We start from the raw sequence: 23,870 nt of genomic DNA on the forward strand, positions 1-23,870 counted from the left end.
CTCCCTGCAGACGGACAACCACCCTGCAAGCGGTCCCTGAGATCCAGGAACAGGACAGAGCAAGATGGCAAGACCCCCGCCAGGAAATGAGATCACCCTGATTGTCCTCCCACTGTCCCACTTTGTTACTCTGTCCAGATTGGAACTGCCCCAGCTCCACTTCCTATGCCCATATGGGCAAAGCACCTGTGAGACGAATAGACTGGACTCTGCCATGGACATTCCTCCACCATCCCCCATATTACAATCCCCCTCCATTTTTGAGCACTTAAATAAACACCCTTGAAGCACAAAACAATCTGGAGTCAGTCTGTGATTTGGTAAATTTGTATTATCAATGACAGTGTCAAAATGCGTTTTCAATTGTAATGCCAACATACCTAGGTCACACATAACAAGTCCATGAAGGATGCAAGCAGATGACACATGTTGGTAACCACACCTGTGAAACCGTAATGGAAAGGTACAACTCAGTTACCAAATACTGCTACTAAATGACAGACAGGATAGAGGTAGAAGTGTGAAAGTGAAAGTAATAGTAAAAATAAATGTTCTCACCTGTGTGTCACTGGAAATATTGCTGTATGACTGACTCCCTGTTGTCTATGTCTTCTTCCTCAGCTTCCTCCTCATCACTGTCCACAGGGTCCACAGGCTCCACAGCTGCCACAATACCGCCATCTGGACCATCCTCCTGCAGAAAAGGCACCTGGCGTCGCAAAGCAAGATTGGGAAGCATCGAGCAGGCGATGATGATCTGGCACACCTTCTTTGGTGAGTAGAATAGGGAACCACCTGTCATATGGAGGCACCTGAACCTGGCCTTCAGGAGGCCGAAGGTGCGTTCGATCACGCTCCTAGTCTGCCCATGGGCCTCATTGTAGCGTTCCTCTGCCCTGGTCCTGGGATTCCTCACTGGGGTCAGTAGCCATGACAGGTTGGGGTAACCAGAGTCCCCTAATAGCCACACCCGGTGCCTCTGGAGTTGACCCATCACATACGGGATACTGCTATTCCGCAGGATGTAGGCGTCATGCACAGAGCCAAGGAACATAGCATTTACCTGGGAGATGTACTGGTCTGCCAAACATAGCATCTGTACATTCATGGAATGATAACTCTTCCGGTTCCTGTACACCTGTTCGCTCCTGCGGGGGGGACCAGAGCTACATGGGTCCCATCAATAGCACCTATGATGTTGGGGATATGTCCAAGGGCATAGAAGTCACCTTTCATGGTAGCCAAATCCTCCACCTGAGGGAAAACGATGTAGCTCCTTACGTGTTTCAGAAGGGCAGACAACACTCTTGACAACACGTTGGAAAACATAGGCTGGGACATCCCTGATGCCATGGCCACTGTTGCTGAAAAGACCCACTTGCAAGGAAATGGAGCACTGATAGCACCTGCACGTCAGGGGGGATTCCTGTGGGATGGCGGATTGGTGACATCAGGTCTGGCTCCAACTGTTCCTGGATTGTGGCATGGTCAAACCTGTATGTGATGATTAAATGTCGCTCCTCCATTGTCAACAGGTCCACCAGCGGTCGACACACCGGAGGATTCCGCCATCTCCTCACATGTCCCAGCTGACGGTGCCTAGTAAGGACAACAGCGACCACAGAGTCAACAAATTCCCAGGTATGTACCCATAGCTACACAGAACACGACACCAAATACAAAACTCTTCCTGTATGTGTGTTGAGTGTAGGCCTAGGTATGTGTGACGCAGTTGTAAATGAAGCCATGTGGGCCCCTGAAATGGCGGCTGCCTGACCTCTAAACTGGGACACTGGGATGTGAGGTATCTGTGCTGGCATTGTACACCGTTGCGGTAGGCGGTCGTAGACCGCGGCGCAATGCTGCATTGGTTAACATTGGACCCTATGGGTCCCAGGAGCCAATGATGAAGTGCGCCGGCGGTGATGATACGCACCGCCGCGAACGTCACCGCCGCTGACGTGACCGCCATTTTCTATCTGTTTAATTAATCACTCGATACCTGATCTTCGACAGGAGAGGACCTGCACTGCAAGTGCTGCTGTGACCTCGCTCTGTAAGAGACAATGGCTGCTGCGTCTGGGGAAAGGGCCCCTGCCTTCACTGCTCAGGAGTTGGAGAAGCTAGTCGACGGGGTCCTTCCCCAGTACACGCTACTCTACGGTCCTCCAGACCAACAGGTAAGTACACAGGGAGCACGTTGTATGGGCTATGCCTGGGTGTAGAGGGCTGGGTGTCAGTAGTAAGTGGGCAGAGGTCAGGGAACATGAAGGACTGTGAATGCATGTGCCACATGGCAAGGGTAGGGATGGGGGCCACCCACTTCGACGGTGCTGTTGTTAATGACTTCTCTTCATCCCCTGTACATGTCATGTAGGTCAGAGCCCACAAGAAGAAGGACATTTGGCGTGCCATCGCCAAGGACATCCGGACCCTGGGGTCCACCAGAGACGGGGGACCCACTGCCGAAAAAGATGGGAGGACATTCGCCGCTGAAGCAAGAAGACGGCGGAGGCTCAGCTGGGGATGGCCTCCCAACGTGGGAGGGGTGCCCGTCGAACCATGACCCCCCTGATGTTCCGGATCCTGGCGGTGGCCTACCCTGATGTGGATGGGCGCTTGAGGGCATCACAGCAGACACAAGGGGGTAAGTACACTCTCATTCTGCGGACTTTGCGCGCAGTGGAGGGGTCTGGGTGGGGCGAGGAGGGTTGTGGGTTTCCCTAGGCCAGGGCGAGTTCCGTAGGCTAGGCCCCTCCGTAATGCAGGCCATGTGGCAAACCACCCCACCTCTGTAGAGTGCCAAGTACAGGTATACATGCCCCTGTGTCATCTATGTGTGCAGATGACCACCATAGCCATGTAGGGCAGATCCCAGGAATTGCATCTGTAGAGGCCAATAGCACGGTGTAGTGCAGGGGGCTGCTGTGTCTGTATTGTCCGCCAACGGTAGCGGTAAGCCATGCACTCAACCTGTCTTTCTTCTGTCGCCCCCCCCCCCCCCTTTTGAGCTCTCCCTGTTCTTGTGTGCATCAGCATCATCAGGCGGAGGTACAGTGTCACCGGAGCATGAGGGAGCTGCATCCCACATGGCCATGGAGGGCCACACCACAGACTCTGAATACACCAGTGGGACGGAGGGCGAGGGGAGCTCCACGTCAGTCACCGGATCACCAAACAGCGACACGGACTCGGCCGCCGATGGAAGCTCCCTTGTGGTGGCGGCACCATCTGTGCCCCCCACTTCTATAGGTACAGCCGCCACCTCCCCTACCAGCACCGACCTACCAGCAGCCCCTCAGCGTTCGCCCCATGCCCGCTCGCCCAGGAGGGTGGGCATCACCTTCGCCCCAGGAACCTTAGCCCCTGCCCCTGTCACCCCTGCTGCCCTCAGTGAGGAGGCCATTGACCTCCTCAGGTCACTCACTGTTGGGCAGTCTACCATTGTGAATGCCATCCAGGGTATAGAAAGGGAGTTGCAACACGGTAATGCATTCCTGGAGGGCATTCATTCTGGTCAGGCTGCCCTTCATCGAACCCTGCAATCTCTGGCCTCAGCACTGATGGCAGCCATTGTCCCTGTGTCTAGCCTCCCCCCTCCAACTTCCTCCACCCAGACCCAGTCCCCTGTACCCCAGCCTATCCCAAGCACACCATCAGACAAGCATGCATACACCTCAACACACAAAAGTAGCTCAGACAAACATAAGCACCACACAACCCACAGGCACTCAAACAAGCATCACCCACATACAGACACAACAACATCCACTGCCTCCACTGTGTCCCCCTCCTCGTCTTCTCCTTCCTCCCTCCTACTGTCGTCTACACTCTCACCTGCATGCACTACATCTACAGGCACTAGGACTCGCACCAGAACACCCAGCACCACACCCCGCTCACCTGCACTCACCACCCCGCTACCATTTACACGTCCCCTGTGTCCACTCCCAGTGTGTCTGTGACGCCCCCTCCCAAAGTACAGAAACGCGGGCACCCACACACCCAACATCCATCCACCTCACGACAGCCTCCAGTGCCTGCACCTGCACCCAAATCACCTAAAGTTACACCTCCTACAACCACCTCCTCTTCCTCCACTCCCAGACCCCCTCCAGCTACCCATCCAAGTTTTCGTCAGCAACTCTTCCTCAGCAACGTTGACCTCTTTGCCACCACCCCCACCCCTCCAATTGATAGGTCCCGTAGTAGCACCTCAGCCAAAAAAAGTCCAGTACCAGTGGTGCGTGTTAAAGGTGTGTGGAGTGCACTGGCCACCAGGGCAGCCAGTGTGACACGGAGCCAAAGCACTGCCAGTCCACCCCCTGTAAAGCACCTTAAGTTGGAAAGTGGCCGACGGGACAGGGTGAAGACTCCTGGCGGCAAAACAGCTCACAAGGGTCCCGGGGGGAGTGCTGAGTCAGCTGTGACTCCTCCAAAGGTGGTGAAGGGCCAGAAGAAGTCTGCACAGTCTGGGAAGAGCAGCACAGCGGAGAAGGGCGCCATCCTCCCCGGTGGCCGGGAAGCCACTGCCAGCAATGTCGTCACTAGTCCGGAGACCACCGCCAGAGTCAGTGCCCAGGAGGGCAGCACAATCGTCACTGGTCAGGAGACCACCGCCAGAGTCAGTGTCCAGGAGGACAGCACAATCGTCACTGGTCAGGAGACCACCGCCAGAGTCAGTGCCCTGGAGGGCAGCAATGTAGTCACTGGTCCGGAGAGCACCGCCAGCGTCAGTGCCCTGGAGGGCCCTGGCAGCCACAGCCCCGCTGGGCAATGAGGGACTGTCATGCCACACACCAATGCACAGGTCAGACAGCAAAGGCAAGCACCGCTGAACAGGTCAGAGACCGCCATGGCAATGCACCGCTGAACAGGGAAAAAACCGCCATGGTGAAGACCGCTGAACAGGGCACAGACCGCCATGGCAATACACAGCTGAACAGAGAAAAGACCGCCATGGTGAAGACCGCTGAACAGGGCAAAGCACCGCTGAACAGGGCAAAGACCGACATGGCAAAGCACCGCTGGACAGGGATAAGACCGACATGGCAAAGCACCGCTGGACAGGGAACAGACCACCAAATCAAGCATCGTTAGCCCATGTGCAGCTGGGACAGTGACGGAACAGGAACCGTCACGGGGAGCCTGATACAGTCTGGGCACCAGTCCCCCTCCAGAACCAGTGAAGACTGTTATCCACTTGAGAGACTGTGGCTTTGCACTCCCCAGGATGGTACAGTGGGCAACCCACCCACTGTAGAGACTTGAGAGACTGTGGCTTTGCACTCCCCAGGATGGTACAGTGGGCAACGCATCCACTGTAGAGACTTGAGAGACTGTGGCTTTGCACTCCCCAGGATGCAGCAGTGGGCAAGCCACCCAACGTAGAGACTTGAGAGACTGTGGCTTTGCACTCCCTAGGATGGTACAGTGGGCAAGCCACCCACTGTAGAGACTTGAGAGACTGTGGCTTTGCACTCCCCAGGATAATGCAGTGGGCAAGCCACCCACTGTAGAGACTTGAGAGACTGTGGCTTTGCACTCCCCAGGATGGTACAGTGGGCAGGCCACCCACTGTAGAGACTTGAGAGACTGTGGCTTTGCACTCCCCAGGATATGGCAGTGTGCAACCCACCCACTGTAGAGATTTGAGAGACTGTGGCCTTGGACTCCCCAGGATGGAACAGTCGGCAAGCCACCCACTGTAGAGACTTGAGAGACTGTGGCTCTGTACTCCCCAGGATGGTACAGTGGGCAAGCCACCCACTGTAAAGACTTGAGAGACTGTGGCTTTGCACTCCCCAGGATAATGCAGTGGGCAACCCACCCACTGTAGAGACTTGAGAGACTGTGGCTTTGCACTCCCCAGGATACATCAATGGGCATGGAGCCCCGTCGTGGATCTGGCGTGGTGCTGTAATCCGGCTGAGGTGCCCCCCCCTTCGCTTCCCCCTGAGGTGCCTGTTGTATTTCTATCTGATGCCCCTGCAGTGTTCTCTCCGTTTGTGGACAGGTATCTAGTGTGGGCCTCGCCCATGCATTTTGGGCCCAGTGGTGCACGGACATTGATATGTGCATACCTGCACTACTAATCGTAATGTAAAAATTATGGAATGTGTAAATATCTGTATATATCTGGTAACTGTGGTTTGATACATTACAATGTTTGAACTGATTTCCTTTTGTCTTTGCATTCTTCCGGGGGGGGGGGTGTTGGACATGCATTGGTGTGTGTGTTGTAGTGGGTGAGGGTTGGGGTGGGGGTGGGGATGTTGCTTGTGTGTCCCCCTGACTTTTGCCTCCTCCCTCCCCCATGTCATAGGTGCAGTACTCACCGTTGTCTTCGGCGCCTATGTAGATGGTGATTGTAGAGGAGCAGAAAGACAAGCGCAGGGAGTATTTGTAGTTCGGGCTCCATGGTGGCCTCCTTCCTCGTGGAGTGTGTTAAGGTGAGCGTTTTCCCATTGCAAAAGCTGTTTCCACCGTGTTTTTATCCACGGTGAATCCGCCCCGGAAAAGGTAGCGGATTGGCGGGTTGTGATACTGTGGGCAGTACATTGTCTTCCGCCTGTCTGTTGGCGGTGACCGCCGCGCTGCTTGTCTGTCCCGCCGTGGCGGTCGGAGTGTTAAAGTGGCTGTCTATGTTGGCGGTTTCCGCCACGGTCATAATTCCCTTTTTTTGTCCGCCGGCCTGTTAGCGGTATTACCGTAGCTTTAACACCGTCCGCCAGGGTTGTAATGACCACCTTTGTGTTTTAAGGACCTTCTTTGTAATATCATTGCTATAGGCCTGCTACCTTTGAAAATATGTAATTCACTATATTCTCTATAGGTTAAATATATGCTTACACTTAATTATCTATTGCCATTTTCTTTTTGTGTGGTTATGCCCCCTAGGGGCTTACTAAATAGTCATATGACAATGTTTCATTGTATTGTTCTCTAGGGGCTGTTCTAAGCATTATAGTCATCAACATATTAAAATATTCTTGGCACTAATGCTTTGCAGGGCATTGTTTTTACAAAACATGCTTGCTCATAACACAGCCTGTGGTGGTCCTAGGACAATGGAACCACCTTTAAAACATTGAACACCATGTGCTCTTTCTGTTTGCATAATCTCACACCATGTTAGTGGGGACTCCAAAATAATAACTCCTACCACCATTTATTATCTTTTTACGCTTTCTCAAGGCTGGAATGTTTGTTTTGTAGCTGGGAGAAGTTAAGTTTTATGTGATATTATTGCAATAGTCCTGGTAGCCATGAAAATATATAATACACTATGCTCTCTAGGGTATAAATATATGGTTACACTGCATTATTTTATCCCATTCTTTTTGCATGTAGTTATGCTCTCTAAGGGCTAACTGTGTAGTTACATGATCATCTTTCTTCCAAATGCTGATTTATTGTGGTGTCCTCTCTGGGCTCATAACTCAGCCTGCGGTGGTCCTAGGACGATGAGACCACCTTAAAAACACTCTTTCTGTCTACATCATCTCTGGATCCCCACACTAGGTTAGATAAGACCCCAAAATAATAAACCCTCCCACCATTTGGTGTCTTATAAGCTTTCTCATGGCTACAATTTTTGTTTTACAGCTGGGGAAGGTTTGTTTTAACCCCCTTGTGTGTAATATCATTGTATTAGGCCTGCTAGCTCTAAAAACGCTCTCTAGGGGCTAAGTATATGGTTACACTGCATTACTTTCTTTTGTTGTTTTTTCATGGAGTTATCCCCTCTATGGGCCTACCATATGATTACATGACCATGTTTCTTACAAATGATATATTTGTTATGGTGCCGTCTAGGGGCTGTTTTGAGCATTACAGTGTAATGCCAATAGTTTATTTCTGATAAAAGTTCATATGATAATTGAATATGTTTAATAATCTCTCCTTTTTACAATTCTAACCATAATCCAGGCCAACGTAACATCCTTATTATACTGTGACTGTTTGAACACACTTAGGGCCGTATTTATACTCCGTTTGCGCCGAATTTGCGTCGTTTTTTTCGACGCAAATTCGACGCTAAACTAACGCCAACTAACGCCATATTTATACTATGGCGTTAGAGGCGAATAGCGCCAAAGTTCCCGGAATGTGCGTCATTTTTTAGCGTGAACCCCTTCCTTGCGTTAATGATATGCAAGGGAGGCGTTCCCGTCTAAAAAATGACTCCCAGGCCTTTACGTGGTATTTATACTCCCGGGCAAAAGAGACGCCCGGGAGTGGGCGTGGCTAAAAACGGCGCATTTGCGCCGCTTTTTAACGCCTGGGTCAGGCATGGCGTTAAGGGACAAGTGGGCTCAAAATGAGCCCAGAGTGCCCTCCCCTGCCCCCAGGGACCCCCCCTGCCACCCTTGCCCACCCCAGGAGGACACCCAAGGCTGGAGGGACCCACCCCAGGGACATTCAGGTAAGTATTTTTTTATTTTTTTTTAATAATTTTTTTTGGCATAGGGGGGCCTGATTTGTGCCCCCCTACATGCCACTATGCCCAATGACCATGCCCAGGGGACAGAAGTCCCTGGGCATGGCCATTGGGCAAGGGGGCATGACTCCTATCTTTACAATGATAGGAGTCATGTTGATGGGGGATGGGCGTCGAAAATAAATGGCGCAAGTCGGGTTACGACGATTTTTTCGACGTAACCTGACTTGCCCCATTTTAAGACGCCCATGCGCCATTTTCCCCCTACGCCGGCGCTGCCTGGTGTACGTGGTTTTTCTCGCGCACACCAGGCAGCGCCGGTCTGCTTGCGCCGGCTAACGCCATTCAATAAATACGGCGCCCGCATGGCGCTTCAGAATGGCGTTAGCCGGCGCAAAACTTTTTGACGCTAAACTGCGTTAGCGCAGTTTAGCGTCAAAAAGTATAAATATGGGCCTTAATATGTTTGAGTGACCTTTCTAGTTTATTTCTCCTCTGTGGCTGACTTGTGTCTTTTTTGTGGGGATCGTGTTAGCCAGCTAGCAACTCTGATGGAGGGGTGGGGAAAGTGGTATTCTATTGGAATTAGAATGGCAGATTTAAATTAGGATGCTAAATGGCAACATTTTCATTTTTTGCTGCAGCTAGACGAAGAAGGTAAATGGAAGTGCTTTAGTGATATGCAGGGCCACTGGAATTATATAACAGGAGGAGACGAAATTATGAGGCAGGGCTGACAAATTTATATGGCAAGAAAAGTCCAGTTATGAATTTACATTGCCAATAGCTCTAACTCAAGCAAATGTGAGACCTGTTGCATTGCAAATGATTGTTTCTTTTGGGCTAGTTCTGGGTCATGTTACACGGTTTAACATTAGGCACACATTAAAGCATTGTCTTTGGTTGGGGAAGCTTTCACTGATGGGCCAACCGTTAGTGGCCAGTCCATTTATTTCGGGTAAACTGAACACTTTTTATCGTAATTTGCACAATACGTTTTTGGAGTCCAGAGCAGCAGTTCAATTGTTATGTGATTTTGTTATGTGATTTATTTTATAGAATCTGGTTCAATACATTGGTGTTGTAAAGGGCAAGCACTGCCCGAGTTTCATTCAGACATGGAGTTCACTACTGGTTCTTTTATGCCGAACACACAGTGAGCTTAGTGTTTGTTTACTCTTGATAGAGTTTCTTTTTCTCTTGGGTTTTGGTTGAAAGCAGTATGGGATTTTGTAAATTGACATGCATGGGGCACATTATTTACTATGGGGATTTAGGCACAGTCACTTAGTGTAAGTCATTCAGGTTTTTTTGTTCTTTATGTTTTAATGTTTATCTTGATAGTTGTCTTATATTGGCATTTACTGAACTCGAGTTTATCATGTCAATTGAATGTTTTGGTGGAGGGTCACGTGTTGACATTTAGTAATGAATGTTACACAACTGATACTGGAAGGTTGGAATTGAGCAACCTATTAAGTATAGTTGATTGAAGGCATGTAGTCTATTGCTGGTTCTGACTTTTTCTTTTTCAAACTTTTGATACTACAGTTACCCCTGATAAAGGATGCAGTCCTGAAATTCATTGGGTTTATTTCATCATGGTTACTGGAAATGAATTATGAACCATTATATGCTGCAACAATAAGCCTGAAGTGCCACCTTATATGAATTTGAATATTGGAACCATCATGTCTCCAAAAATTACTGATGAAAATATTGTGAAAAATTGTTTAATGGACAAAGATTTGAAAAGACTGGATTAATAATATTGATTTACTGGCTGGGCTTTCTGTATTCCCCCTCGACAGCCACACACAATGGGAGCGTAAGTGTGACTTGATGGGCCATCCTGGCAGGATGGGAGGGAGGGGCTGAACACAACCTCACTTACACTGGAATAGGCTGTGTCCTGTCCAGACACGAAGGGCTGCATAACCCCCTGTAGTGAGTCTGGAGGAAGGACAGGAAGGACAGACCTCTGTACACTTCAAAGTCTTGTGTTTGAAGACTCCTCCTCTTCAAAGACCCAATTGGGTATATGTACTAGACCTTTGACACCACCAATTCAGTATACTCTTTGACCTGCAAATGCTCTACAAGGAAGAAGAACTGGGGTGTTGCTGAAAGACTGCCACTCTGCTGGATTGCTGCTTTGCTGGACTCTTGCCTTACTGTGCTGCCCTGCTACCTGCTGTTACCCTGCATAGGTGAGAAGGACTGAACCTGCATCATTTGAACCCAGAGTGACTCCAAGGGCTAAACTGGCTGGCCTCCTGAAGCGGAACCAATGCATCCTCTGCTGTGGGAGCAGAATTGACGCATCACTATTGTTGCATGGGACTGAACCAATGCATTGCCTTTGGAACCGCCACTGTGATGCTTTTCTCACTGCAAGATTCTCGCACCCTCAACTGAAGCTTTGACAATGAATCTCCTCATTGCAGTCTCTGCGCTCATCGAAAACCGGCACATTGCTTCAACTGCATAATGCATCCTCCACACCAGTCTTCGCATCGCACGCCCCAGTGCCTGGGTCCTCGACTTCGATGCAGCAAGAGCTCGCACCTTAACTCTGCGGCATTTCAGAACTAACACATCACCGATGTGGCATGGAAAAATCCTGCATATCCCCTCTACTGCATGGTTTGGAACTGATGCAATGTCCGCAACCAGGATTTACGGTACTTTGGTTCAGTGTCCCTGTAGCCGGCCTGCACTCCATCACGGCTGGCCTGAACTTTTGACTTTGTCCCGGTCTAGCATGACCAGTTATCCCCAGTTGCACTTGTTGCTTCTAAGCACTATTTTACAGTTTATTGTTCAAAGAATCATATCTCAAGTTCTACATATCAGATTTGTGTTGTTTTGGTCTTGTTTCATTTATTTACTTCAGATCTATTTTTCTCATCTTGTGTGGAATCTTTTCATGTGGTGTTTTCATTTTTTTACTGTTTGAAGTGTTGCACAGATACTTTGCACACAGCCTCTATACACAGCCTCTACGTTTAGCCTGACTGCTCTGTGCCAAGGTACCAGAAGATGAGCACGTTAATTTAGGGTTTGCCTGACACTTACCCTGGCCAGGTTTGTATTTGCTGCTTGACCAGGGCTTACACCCCAGTCAAACAACAACCTGATTTCTAACACATATCAATTCACACACATTATATTGACCTGGAACTATATCAGTAATGATATGATTGTGGGGTGAGAGTTTTGATTTTACTATCTGGGAAACTAGTATGTCCCAGAAATATGAATGGAAATGATAGTCGACCCTGTCCCTTTGGCCTACAAACTAGTGAAATAATTTAAAATTAGCCCTGAAGGTTGATTTAAATCAAACCATTGTATGTATATTTATAGTGTTCTAACCAGAAATTGTTTTTCCTACATGGTCAAAGTAAGTTATGCATTAAAATTCTTCAATGTTAAATGCAGTTTTGTATATCAGATATCAGCAAATACCGTTTAATATATAGACAGTTTGTGTAAATTTAACAAAGCCATTTGTGCTCACAAATTAGATTTGAGTGTAAATGGCTAGATTTACCAATGCTAGGATTTCAAGAAAGGTTACCTTGAATCCATAAATCTTTTTTAGACCAGCCGAATATCATATAACAGTAATGTTATACATCATAGGAACAGGCATTTCAAATTTGGGCTGTTAAGATGTTTTATAAAACTAAGAAGCTGTGTCCACGGATGGTTGATTAACCAAATCAAAAATTCCTATTTTGCAGCATCTGTACTTTGTTAATTTAAAGTTGTCTGCACAGTTATTTTTACAACGTTACGTAAACCACATGCATTTGGATTCAGATGTCAAGGTCAGCCAGGTCTTTCCAGAGTCTAGTTTCTTTCACGTCCAGTAATCCCTTTCTGTGTTTTATTCTTTTGAATGAACAATGGATAAGTTAAGTGAATGGCTCTGCTTGGGACATAATGAGGTGTCAGTTTCTGCAGATACACATGTAATTACAGTACAATGGAATGTCATAAAAGGCCATTTTCACAGTATGCTTTATCAATGGTGCACAATACCTTAGCTTTAGCCCTGGCATTGATAAGAAGCCAATAGAGTGCTTTAAGGTCAGGTTTGATATGGTCCTATTTGCAAAGCTTAAGACAATATATATGAACTTCTTGAGGAGGTCAGGGAAGATGATATTTCAATAGTTGAGTCGTGCTAGGAAAAGGCTCTTGTCAACTCATCTCCTTGGTCAATCTAGACTATCCTCTTTCCTGTACTGTTGTCGTGGGACCTAAAAGAGAGGTCAGCAAAGAAAGGAATATCATTGTCCCTAATTTTTGAAAACGTGGACTGCAGCATTACAAGCTTCAGGTCCAGTAAAATGGTTATGAACCAGGCTGGTATCTCTGGTTACTAAGATCACAGTCTTAGCATCATTCATGTGTGAGAAGCTTTCCTTCACCCTACCATGAAGCTTGAACATGTGGTTCAAGCATCATGGTAAGGCTTCAGGCCTATTTTCTAAATGGAAGTGAATTTGTGTGTTGTAGATTAACTCTTTTTAGCTCACTTAATATTGTTATAGGAGCTGAGATAATGGCCATATGTAAATGCTGAAGAGAAGGCACAAGAGTGGTGATCCTTAATAACTGGGTTTGTGCATGAATAGAGTGATCCTGTCCTGACATTTAGCCTGCGATTGGTGAGAAATATTTGGACTTATTGCAGCACAGGTCTGGATATTACTGTCTGCTGTTCAAGTGCCTCCAACAGGATTGGGTTGTGGACAAAGTGAAAGGTAGAGGAAAGGTTAAGGAGTACAAGGAACGTTTTGCTGTCTTCCTCCAAGAAGAGGAGAAGCTCTTCCCTCATGTTGGTCAAGGCAGTTTCGGTGTCCCAGAAGGGCAGAATTCCGACTGTGGTTGTGGAGAAGGTGCCTAATTTCTCAACACTTCCCATTTCTACGATTTTCCTGAGGAATGCAAGGTAAGCAAGTAGTTGGCCAGGATTGATTGCTCAGAAAAAATAAATTGAAGCAGGGGAGTGATGATGTAGAGCTTCAGATGGCAGAGAACTGAGCCAAACTGAGAACAGACATTGGTCAAGTTAGTTGCGAGAGGGAGGAAAAAATGTTTGAGGCATTAAGCAGAACATTGGTTTATAGGAGATGTGGCCACTTTTATTTTGTTGGCCATACTCAGAATGTACACAGTTTTCATTGCTACCGAGGTGAAGGAGGATTGTTATGCTGAATAGACGGGGAAGTAAAGGACCACTTCTAGAGTGTTGATTATGGATTCATGGATTTTGGTGAACTTGGCCTTGACAAACTCAAGGAGGTCTTTGCAATATTTTTTTGGAATGTGTAATGGTCACTCTGGGTTAGTCAGATCCTCATAGATATGGAAGATTTCCTTCATCTGACTGAGTGCCTCATGAATGTCTTTCATATTTCATATATTTCAAATGCCCTACAAACCTCAGTGGCATGTCTGAGACATGTTTAAAGAACTATATAGTGAGTGGCACAATGAGTGCTGCTGCCCATTAGTAGCATTTATTTGCAGGCCATGGGTACAGATAGTACCGTTTACTAGGGACTTACCAGTAAATTAAATGTGCCCATTATATGTAGGCTTAGTTTATCATGTTTTAAAGAGAGAGCAAAAGCACTTTAGCACTGGCTTTGTAGGGATGAAGTACACAGAGGTCTAATGTCCACAAAAATGAGTAAAGTAGAGGAGTGAAAGCAAAAGGTTTGGGTAAATATGCACAGGATGTCATGTCTAACAGACATACTTAATTTCTGTTACAGGTGTTGGTTGTGGTATTTCTGCTTAGCAAGATCCCTACTGAAGCACTCCTTGAATCTAAAATATGCATTGAGGTAGCGATGGTTGATAAGTATTCGCATCAGTTGATGATAGATGGCTGTTTTTGTTGAGACTATAGGTTGATTTAAAAACCTGTTGTGGAGCCATTTTAGTGATGCCTGTGGGCACGTTATTTTAGCAAATAGACCTGCTGCCTGTCCCCCTTAGCCTAGTAACGTTTCATTTTATTTCATTCTGTTAGAAATGGCCACATTTTCAGTGATGTTTTATTTTCCTTTATCTTGCTGTCCTTTTGCCTAGGAAAGCATTCCCATTTCTTAGCACAACATTCTCTCACTCCATGCTTTCTTCAAGCCTGCAACAAGATAGGATTACTGGCACAAGTGGTAAACTGCGTCTCTAACATTTCACAGAAAGATACGTATTTTTACGTGGGGACACTTTTCTTAGAACACTGGCTGTTTTATTATAAAAACATCTCCTTGCCCCCTGCACATTAGAGGGAGGTTCCTTCACTACTGTCATACTCAGGTATGGGGATGATGCCTTCCCGGGGGGGGGGGTCCTGAAGGGTGGATTAGGTCTTATCCTGCTGTGCTCTAACATAGAACATTAGTAACATAGGTAGGAATCACACCTCTTGCATAGTGACAGTATGGTGGTACTTTTCATTTGTTTCACTTTTCCTGTCACTATTTTGCTTCTAGTAAGTTTCATCATCCTAATTATTGCATTTCATGTTATTTTATATAAAACACAGCTGATTCAAGAAATCTTATTGAACCATTCTTTGCTTCTGTTTGTCTTTACATGTGTGAGATGAATGTAACTGAGGGAAAAGGATGAGATTTGATCCACCACGATTTCCCTTAGAATTCACAATGTCAAGCGCCCAGTTGCAATAAATCACCCTGGATCTTGAGCATGGGTGAGGTGCTGCTAGCTGGCCAGAAACAGATTAGGCCGACAGTAGTCACATGGTGTGAAATCAACCTCAGTTCCCAACAATTCAGGTGATGCCTCCCAAATCCAGCAGTCTCATTGGTACAATGAGAGCCAATGCGACAAACCTGTGTGCTTGAGTTCCTAAAATGTCTAATGAGGATGAGCGTGTGGTTACAGTGACAGGTGGAGGATTTGTAGGCTAGGTTTCAGTGGCTGATGGGCTTAAGATTGGCCCAATGATATTTGAGTTTGGACTGCTGGTTAGAAATGTCATTATTGTATGTGGACACAAGTTGAGGTTGTGCTTGGCTGTTTGTTTGTGGCTACTCAATACTTGATTATAGCAGATAACTTTTATATTGCGAAGTAGGTTAATAGCAGGTTTGGCAAGTTGAAGTCTCTCATATTCAGAATGTTGTATTCTTTGTTCTGTAGGTGGGGTATAAGTTCAAGGAACTATTCCCGAATGGGAAGTTGTAACGAGGTGGAAAGAGGGAGACCACTGCTGCAATGAAAGAACTGTAAGGTTACTTGTGCAGTGAGCCTCTATACTCTGAACTGTTAAGCAGGAGAGCTCAGTGTTGTAGGCTACCAATAGTCATACCATTGGCTTACCTACTCTATCCTCATCGTTTGTGTCCAGAAAGAACAACATCATTGACGGACGCAACAGTGTTATCTCCAAACCATGTCTATGTCAGACCAGCTATGTAACATATAGATTTAGGTCATTTATGTCAAGGTTGTACTTTAGTGCTGATCTTGTGTTTATTAGGTAAACATTTTAGGTATGGAAATGAGATGTGGTGATTCAGGGAAATGGGGTTAGCCAGTCTAAGGAAAGAGGTTATTATGTGGTCATCGTGCACATGTAATGGTTCCACGTTTACTCTCTACTGGGAACCAAACACCCTATTGCAGTGCTTGACCCTCTCAGAGTAGGGAAGCTGAGCAGTCCAAGTAATGCTCAAGGGAGGTTTTGTGGACTTGTAATCACCATTTGCTGGCATGCAATATAAACACTCATTAAATGATTGTCCAGTCTGTGCTTTTGGGTTTGAAAAAGGGAAAATGCATTTTTATACACACACTACTCAATACTGTGCTGTTATGACAAATCTACATAAGGCTGATGGAAATACCTTTGGATGGAACTGACCCCCCTTAAGAGCCCATACAGTCACATCAGGTAAGTACAGTGATTTGGTCAAAGGTTTAAGCGCAGCAAATCACAGGTCAAAACATCATAATTTTAGGAGTAAACACAGTAATCACACATAACATGTGAATGCACTTATTAATGTAAATAAAGCAGATGCACTTCGAGCAATAGTTACTACCCACAGTAGAATTTCAATAAAGCATTTACAAAATGTTCTGAGGGCAACTGTAGTCAGAGTCCTTATTCCAGATGGATGTCAAGGGGTTCCTCCCTGCAGTTGTTCATGACTGTCACTTTTCATCATAGTGTCCAGAAGAAAAATTACAACCAAGAGATAGCTCTCCTCCTTGTGCAAGACCTTTTAATTGGAGGTGGAATGTTCCAGAATTGAGGAACCTTGAGCCTATCCCTGGGTGTCAAACCACCTCTCCGCCCATGTCCCAACTTTCCTGCACAGCCTGCTGAGACATTTCAGAATAGTGTCACTCAGGAGTCACTAGTCACATGTGCTCTGGGGGCCTCAGCTCCACCCCTTGCTGACATCAGTTCCAGGGCCTTTCCCATCAAATCATCAAAGGGAGCCCCTCATGTGTTGGCTCCAGAGTTCTGGGGTCCCTCATTTTTTTATTGGGCTTGTTATCCCTGGTTCAGTGTGACAGCTGACTGATTGATGCAGAACATTCCACCCCATCCATTTCCTTCTCAGGAGCTGAGTGAAGCACTGCTCATTGCTCCCTTTGTGTGGGAAGGGCAAATATGAGAATCCTGGATGAACCAAAAGCTGTACAGATTTCTCTTTGTAACTTGAAGAATTGATTTTCTCACGCAGTTTACACCCCATTTCAATATGTCACGGGTTCCTGTAGGCAAAAGGGAAGCAAAGCTTCACTCCAAGGTAGCCCTCCCCAAGGGGGCTATAGACATGTGGAGGAGAGTCCACAGAGGTCAGGCTAGCCTATAGTTTTTTGTGCTGCCCCTAAAACTTGTGCTGTGCACAGTAGACACCTTTAAACTGTATTTCTGCTGACATATGAAATGATCTGATGGTCATAACTGCGGAGCTTGACAAAGCCAACTCAGCATTTCATTCTTCCGAGGTTCATAAGTGACGACCAATAAATTAGATAAAAGTAAACTAGTAATATAATTGTAAATAATCCGTGTTTTCGTAACACGTTATTTATAGTGGTAAGAAACTGAAGAAGTGTGGTATAAAGCGCTGAATGAATCAAGTTATCATTTTAGAATCAAGAGTGGCAGACAAGAAGTTCCCTAAGGCACTGGCACTACTAGACATGATATATATTCCCTATTGATCAAGGCAGCTCGCAGATAACTAGGAGAAAAGCTCAAATAAACACTGCTCATATTTTTTACTATAGAGTCCTACTCAGCCTGGTTACCCGCCAATGAATATGCCACACAGGGAGCTACGTATTACACACCTTTATTCTTCAGTGTGTAACCGCAAACATTCTAAACCTGCATTCACTTTTCCATATTCTAACATTTCTGTCATCATTCTAAGGAGTCTTTCAGTAGCCAAGAGGGTTCCATCATACAACCTCACAGGACAATACATCTCCCCCTCTGTTAAATAAAAAATGTAAAAAAAGTACAACATAAATACATTATAACTCTTCAATGAGTCTTCTTGGTGCTTTGATAACTTGTCCCAGCCATGTCTTTGGAAATGGAGAATCAATAATCAGAGTGTGCATTATCTGCTTTGGCAATGAAGGAGCAATAGCAGTCTGGGATCCTCCAATTTTCCTCTCTGAGACAGTCTCTACTTTGACATCAGTATCAGACGAGCTTTGAGCCACATGTTTGAAGTGCGAGGAATCTCGTGTTATAGATTTTCATGGATGTTGGTCAATCACCATGTTCCCTTTGCTGGTTACAAAGTGAAATGGTTCAGCATCAAAAGGAGCATCAGATGTACATCTTCGTGACTGACAGACGAGCACTTGGGTCTGTATTTATACTTTTTAGTATTTCAGTATTTAGTAATTGTATTTTGTACGTTTGCGCCGATTTTGCATCAAAAAATGACGCAAATGAGGCACTAAAAAAGTATAAATATGGGTCTTGATCTCTCTGTGTGAAGAAAATGTTCTTTGCATGTCATTTTTGGTCAGCATAGGCCTTCTTTTTTTGTTTATGACTCAAGTCTGTTGATTGTGTCTCTTTATCAGTTTTGGATCTGGTGTTGGTGCACTGAGGTAACTTGGCTGTCTTGACTCTCCTGAACTTCAAAGTTGCAGGGCTTTCACCTGTGGTCAAGTTAGGAGTTGAACTGTAAGCTTGTAAGGTAGAATTCAAACAGTCTTTAAGTTGAGCTTCTCTAATGCAGCACGCTGAACAGTTTCCGTTAAAGTACTCATAAAACGAGGCCATTAGCCTGTGGCCAAAGAGGCACGCTCTTCTGATGCTTCACAATAAGTAGACTGAGAAAGTCTCTGAATTCTCTACTATTGAAAGGTAGACAATAGACCTTCACTTATTGGGAAGCAAGAGTATTTGTCCACCCTCACTATCATCAGGTCATGTCTATTGTCAAGTGGACCGAACATTCAAGAGGAATCCTTTCCCAGGCAAGCTTTGGCAACTCTGACACACTTAAGGGATGTTGAGTCTTTTTGATGACAGGCAATGGCATAGGTGACATGTCTTCATCTCTCTTTCAACTCGTTCATCAAGATGAGGAAACCAGACTTGAAATCTGAGAGCTTATTTAGTGGAAACAATATAATGATGTCCTTTATGGGCCACTTAAATTACCTGCTGTTGCAGCCTCTCTGGAATGACAATTCTTGAAACCCTCAGGATAATTCCTTCTTGTGTCATGGACAGTTCATCTTTGACATTTTTATACTTCTGGTACTCATTGTCTCTAGTAAAAGGTCGAGTATGTTGATTCCATGACTGATGTGTCATAGAAAGTTAATCTTTGACATTTGTATACTTCTGGTACTCACTGTCACTAGTAAGATTTCGAGCATGTCGATTCCATGACTGATGTGTAATAATGACTTTTAGTTTTAACCTGCCACTATCTTAATTCATGGCAGTGATAATTTGTTCCAACGAAATGGCAGCTGTTGTGTTTGATTTCACAATGACTTGTATGTATGCTTCAGCAGTCTTAGATGGGTACCTTCACACTGTATAGGCACTTTCCCTGGATGATGCACAATTGTGTAGATTTTATTCTTGAAATCGTAGACTCAGATGAACAATGCATGGAGGCAACTTGGCCTTTAAATTGCAAAGATAGTCAGCAATGCTTGATGATCTGTCACCAGCGTGAAAGATTTTCCATACAGGAAAAACGTGGAAATGTTCACAAGCCCACTTCACTGCTAAACTTTCCTTTTCAAGTTGTGAGTAGGCATGTTCAGTCTGAGGCAAACCTTTACGTGCATATTCCAAAATATTTCTTCGAGCATCCGGCTGTCCGCTATGTTGTGCATGGATAGTCCCTAACCCGATTGGGCTAATGTGAACAGCAACTTCTGTATTAAGTTTTGGATCAAAATATGCCATTTCATTCACTTTTTCAATAACTTTTTTAATTTCATTACAAGAGCGGAGACTATCATTGTGCATAAATCCTTTATTTCTGCCCCAACATGCAGCCCTTGAAAGAACAGACATCATCATAAAGGCAGAAATATTGCATTGTGGAACCCTGGTACAGCATATATAACCAAAGCAACAATCATTTTCCTCTTTTATTAGCTGCTCACACATACAGATAAGTACTCAATTTCTATCCTCTGAATAGTTTGTCTCTGTTTATTTATATAGGTTTTTGGTGATTATGTGTATTGTTTAAAAAAAACATACATGTTGAAGGAACTATTCCAATTTATGGAATAAGCTCTTAGTTTTTGTTTCATCTATTTTAGTTTTTCTTATTACTTCATAGTATGTACTTTATTCTTATAGTTTTCCCTATCATTATGCCTTATAATTTGTTGCCTATTACTAAGAAACTCTTAGTGTGAATCTGGCGTTTTTCTTCTAATTACTCGTGAAGGGTTTGCTATCTTGCACAACCATTGTTTTTTTTTAAATGCACTGTTCTGCACTAATGGCCTGCCGTTTTAATATTTCCTTTGTTTAAATCCCTGCGTGGCCTCAAACTCCTGATGGGCCTCCAGGTACATGGGGAACTGACCGGGAGGATAAGGTGAGTCTCTGCCGCACACCTCGTCTGCGTGACCTCCAACTCCCGACGGGCTTCCTGGTGCACGAATACTTGACCGAGAGAAGTTAGTCTCTGCAGCACTGACAGTGCATCGCGATCCGCTTTCAGGCCCCGAACAGTCTGCTTGCACCTACCGCAGCCTGGTGAGGGCAATGACTGCCACAGATCAGCAGAGGCTCCTGCTGTGTGCCTGGCCTCGGCGGTGATCCTTTTTTAGGGTCGAGCCTGCGTCTGATGCGCTTGCGCATGCGTTTCACTTGCGAGAGGCTTTAGAAGTTAGAAAAGGGCTCGGAGCCCCATCCATGTCACGTTAGTGTCTTTCATTGGTTCGTGGGCTTGCCTGTTAAAATCTGTATGCTTTCATTAGTGGAAGGCACGCATATGTCATGCCTTTTCCAGTGGTTAGCCCTCCTCGAGCACAGAGACCAAGTACTGAAAACATGCGAGGCTCGCTGTTTCCCGTCAGGTTTGTGGACTACTTTTTATCTTTTGTTCGACCGTGTTACATAGTTAATTGCTCTTTTGCCGGTTACGTAGATACTTGCACTTTTGCCAGTTACGTAGATAATTGCACTTTTGCCGATTTCACTACGAATGAACTGTAGCAGCGCGATCGCGCTGCTTTTTCCATTCAATGTGGCAAAAAAAATCTGGTTGGGAGTTTACAACTGTTAATAGCTGTAATTGGGAGAAATGTGAGACCCTATTGCATTACAAATGCTTGTTCTTGTTTGGAAAGCACTTGTGGGAATGGAGAGCGAGATCAGATGCATGATTTGGGAGACACTTCCCAAGCATGGTGGTGGAAAGCAAGGGAGGACTATTATATTGTACATTTGTTTATACCGCTGCTTGCCATAGTTGCACAGTCTTTTGACATAACACATCACCCGTTGGTGTAACCTCTTTTCCTCACATAAGTATTGGTTGCTTTTTTCTCAATACCCCAATCCCATTTGACTAAGTGTAAACTAAACAGGGGAGAATATAGTAACTAGTTTTATTTTAAGATTTCTAATCAATCGGATAGTTAAAAGGAATATCATTATATTTATTGTATTATAAGGTTTCTAATCAATTTAATACTATTGCTGAGAAGAATGGTTTACCTCAGAGGGAGCTTGGGAAAGAGATGTTTAAAAAATATTTTGGAGAGGGGATGGAAAGCTCCATCAAGGAAACCAAGAGGAATAGGAGTACCCATTAAGAGGAGAAGTACTTTTCTAGTTATGATGACGAAAGACCCGTTAACCCCAAAAGACGCAGTAAAGTCCTATGTAAGACAAGACATCTTGACAGACTGAAAGACACTGGGTCGAGGCCACAGCGAGATGGCACCCTCTCCTCAATGTATGGTAGCCTGAGCACTACAAGAGACCAAGGAAGCCACAGCCACGTGCTACAAAAGACATTGGGGTCATTGTGGCACAAGAGATTATGGTGTCCTTCATGGCACAATAGACAGCCAGGATTCATTTAGCCTGGATATGTTAGATGCTAATGACAATGAGAAGGGCTTCAATGAATTTGTCTTTGGCATTGGAGAGGACCCAGACACTATGGGCACTTAAGACAATGATTTGCAGGGCACCTCTTCTACTAAACCTGTTGAAGACCTTTTGGGTAATGAAATGTTTACCCCAGATTCCATAAAACACCCTTTCAGTTCCGAGTGGCAGTCAGTTACGCATGTGGTGAGATTTATTAAGTAGGGGGTTAGGACACCCTTTGAGAGGCAGCAGAGAAACTTAATGAAGGCTGAATGCCGAAGACCAGTCATTGATGACAAAGCATGTAAAATGCCAAACTTGGATCCAGAACTAATTACATTCCTATTTCAATCAGGCAAGGGCCCAAGGAAGGGCCTAGAATGGTGCCTAAAATTATGTCTTGACCGTCTCCTAGATCTTATGGGTCCCTTGACTCAAATTATAAGTATGGCCGAGGAGGCACATATGAATGACTCTGAGATAGTTCTGGATCGCCTCATGGGTTGGAGCCAGAGGGCAGTTTGTATGTTGTGGAATGCCAATGCAGCCCTCATAGCTGAAAGAAAGAAGGCCATCCTTATGCGCATTAGCCCCCAAAGTCACAAAGGTGGCTAGTAAGGAAGCAAAAGGTGACTTTGGAGGCCTCCAATTTGGGAAGGACTTTATTAAATTCTTGAGCAAGTATGTATCCACCTTGACGACTTTAAGCAAAAACCAGTATAATTTAAGACGTGTGTTTGAGGCACGTGTTTTTGGAAAGGCCGACAGGAGGGTACTGGCTGCGAGCCAAGGTCTCAACAGGGTCTAATTCTACGCACGAAGCCAGTACAGGCAAGGTTTCAGAGGCTTCCAGACCTCACCAGGTTTTTACTTGCAAAGGACAAGATTGAGGTTTAGAGGAGGAAAGACGAGTTTGCATGAATCAATCTCTGGAGGTAGGTGGAACAATTTGCACTGGTTCTCACCAGCAAAGGTTGCCAGAAGATTGAAAAATGTTATTTACAGATGGAGAGATATAACATATGATCCCTGGGTTTTAGAAACCGTATCAAGCTTCACCAAAAATTTCTGGAAGGTTCCTTTTCAGATGACACAACCCGGAGAAATTGTCTTCCACAAAGAGAGAATGGATCTAGTAGATGTGGAGGTTTCCCAAATGTTGCAAATGGGTGCAATAGTGAAAGTAGCAGACTCACACAATGGTTTTCTGAGCCCAATATTTTTATTAAAAAAGAAAGACAAGGCATGGCACCCAGTGGAAACTAAGGAGAACTAAGCAAATATCTGGTCTACCATCACTTCAAGATGGAAGGGATCCAGCCGTTACAGGATGTTGTGCAGGAAAGGGATTGGCTAGTGAAACTATACTTAAAGAACACATATTTTGCCATTCCTGTGGCAGAGAGTTCACAGAGGTATCCCCGCTTCAGATGGAGGGGAGTGTTGTACCAGTTCTGTTGCCTTCCCTTTGGTCTTTCCTCTGCTCCATGGTGTTTTACAAAGTCTTGAGGCCTGTGGTTGCCTTTTTAAGGGAAAGAGGAATTTGATTGATAATTTATTTGGACAACATTCTGTTGATGAGTCAGATAAAGACAGATCTTCTGGATTGTTTCTATTTGAAAAGGGAATTCATGGAGAGCCTGTGATTCATTATTAATGTAGAAAGATCAGTTCTGGTTCCAAGTCAGTCCCTGGAATTTCTGGGTTTTCAGGTAGAGACTCTACAAGCTCAACTGCTTTCACCTCAGAAAAAGATAAACAAAATAAGAAAGGAGGTGAGACGTTTTCTAGGCAAAGTGA

This window comes from Pleurodeles waltl, chromosome 3_1, assembly GCF_031143425.1.
Source record: "Pleurodeles waltl isolate 20211129_DDA chromosome 3_1, aPleWal1.hap1.20221129, whole genome shotgun sequence".
Lineage (NCBI taxonomy): Eukaryota > Metazoa > Chordata > Amphibia > Caudata > Salamandridae > Pleurodeles > Pleurodeles waltl.